General features: G+C 25.6%; 1 protein-coding gene across 1 annotated transcript in view; it reads left to right on the forward strand.

Moving 5' to 3' along the window:
* The window catches only part of LOC107625846 (ferritin-1, chloroplastic-like), an 8,109-nt gene continuing 5,738 nt past the window's right edge, over positions 292-2,662 (forward strand). The window contains exon 1 of the mRNA XM_021116240.1: positions 292-431. The gene's annotated coding sequence lies outside the window, so the exon portion shown is untranslated. The remainder of the gene's footprint in view (positions 432-2,662) is intronic.

Genomic DNA, 2,662 nt, shown 5'->3' on the forward strand with positions numbered 1-2,662 from the left:
AAATTAGTGTATAAACATCTAATATTGCTACCCAAAAGGAAATTAAATAGGGGGAAAAAATTAGGAACAAGGGCACCTTAGTAAAAGCAACACATTATGGTAGCTAGCTAGCAAGAGAAGAATATATAATAATAATATAAATCTAAACCCTAAGTTCTTTTTGTTTTGTTGGGACCAAGTCTTAGAACACCAACATCAAAAAGAAGAAAGTGCAAAAATCTATAAGAACAATAATGGCAAGACTAATGGAGTTCATATCTATGCTAAGTGTTGTGATTTTAAGGAAGTGCATTCATATCTATCATCAATATGGATGTCTCCTTACAGACACAGCCTTTCTTCTCATCTCGTCGTTGCGATTTTCCGGTATCGGTTTCCGGGGAAGTGTGGCTGTTTCCGGCGGCAGAGCTTCTCCCATGACATCAATGATGGTTAGGCCTGATCTCTAGCAATATATCTAGTAAAATTCACCATGTTTAATTTATTTATTAATACCTTTTTATTATATTTAATTGTCCCATTTAATTTAAAGTAGTAAAATTCATGCTGAATTGTTGATTTTGTATCATGTATCAATAATCTTAGTTAAAATTTCAATTATTAGAATTCAACTTTCTTTTGTTATTATTATACTCGTGTTTTAATAATATCTCGGTGCAAATCTAGCTATCTATGTACTTAATCTTTTTTTCCCCCCATTTTTATCATTTTTTTTTAGTGTGTAATAAACCTTCTCGATGCCATTTTTGGGTTATTATTATTCTTCTGCATCCAGGAAACTAGTTGGAGAAATTAAAGCAAGCTGCAGGTTCTTATTGATTAATGGATTTCAGTATTATTGTGCTTAGATAGATTTTTTATTAATTATGTGTCTTCTTTATTTCTAATATTTTTAAGAGTAAATAAATAAAAATATATTCGAAAGAGTATAGAAACTACAAATTAAAGTACACCCAAAAAAATTTAATATAGTTAAATATAATTCAAAGATTGTTTAGGCAGCAAATCAAAACTGTTATTTTTTTTATCTTATTTTCTTATGCTGCTCTGAAATAAAATTATAACTATACACTTTGTTATATCTCCTAAATTTCGGTGCAATAACTCAAGAAATCATTTGCAATTCGTCTAAATTATCACTCAATATACAGTAGGAAGGACAACTTTAACTTGAGAAAACAGTTTTTGAAATATATTGGACTATTTTTAAATCTTTAGAATTTTTTTTTTGTCTTCTATGTATTATTTCTTTGTATATACTTTTATCCATTTATAAAAATAGAATTCCCCATCCAAGAATATATAGTTGTTGAAAAATCTTGCATGCAATAATAATTAACTATAACTGAATACGGTCTTTATTTAAATGAATATGAAGCCCGGGGACTAAGGCATACAGAATGAAAGAAGAACTTATAACACTATATGTTTTTGGAAAAATGCGGATATACATCTACGGAGATTAATCCCAATATAAACAAACCCATGTTTAATTTCTAAGGAAAAAAATTTAAAAGACATGAGTGTTGTTATACAAATTAAAGGAGTCATCAATAAAAAGAAAATAAAATAAGTAATGACTAATGTTGTATTTGGAAGAGAGAGAGAGATAAAGATTAAGATACCATGATTGAGACTAAATTAAGGGTCTATTTGAAAAGTTTTAAAAGTAATTTTTTTGAGCTTTTGACGTATAAAAAGTCATAGTATTAATGTCTGGTGTAATTTTCAAAGCTAAATTACAGCTTTCTAAGAAGCTATTTAGTGTTTGTTTGGGCGCTATTATTTTGACAAAAAAAAATCTTTTTTTAGTGAAAAAATATCTTTTTTTTTTAATTTTTTAAACGTGTTTGGCAAATTTCTAGTAGTAAAAGTAAAAGTACTAGAAAAATAAAAAAAATATCTTTTTTTTGAGAAGCTGTAATTTACATCTTTTTTTAAAAGATCTTTTTCTCTTAAAAAAAGATGTTTTTTATATAATAAATAAACAAAAAAGTACTTTTATATCGTTATACCCAAACATAATTGATAGATAAAAAGATCTTTTTGCATGAGATACCCAAACATAAAATTACTTTTACTTTTCCATAAGATCTTTTAAAAAGATAACTAAAAAAAAATCTTTTCTTAGAAGCTCACCCAAATAAGCTCTTAGGAGCTTATAGAGAAGTTAAAAAAAATGACTTCTCTCATACTATTACTACTTTTTATCACATTTCTTTTAAAATAAGCACTTTTAGAACTAAAAATTTAAACACAAAATAACTTATTTATAAGTTACTTTTGATATAGTCATTTATTATTGTTTAAACTATTTTTTCAAAAGGAGTTTAATTAAGCTATTTATCCAAACTGGACCTAAATCTCTGTACTGTATTTAGTATAAAAAATATAGGATTGAGTTATGTTTAAGTGTTATGTTTGATTTAAGGTATATATATATAAAGATTGAGGGGTAGATTTAAAATTTGAAAAATTAAATAAAAATATTTTTTAAAATAAAAATTATTAAAATTTCAGTCTCTATTCCTAGAAATTTCAATTCCCTCTATCTCTATTTTTAGAAGTAGAAATTTTATGTCACAGAATTGAAATTTTAGTTAATATAATACTGAATTTCAATTTCCTAATCTCAATTTTCAGTATTTAAAAATAAATACTA

The sequence above is a fragment of the Arachis ipaensis genome, chromosome B02 (genome assembly GCF_000816755.2).
Source record: "Arachis ipaensis cultivar K30076 chromosome B02, Araip1.1, whole genome shotgun sequence".
Lineage (NCBI taxonomy): Eukaryota > Viridiplantae > Streptophyta > Magnoliopsida > Fabales > Fabaceae > Arachis > Arachis ipaensis.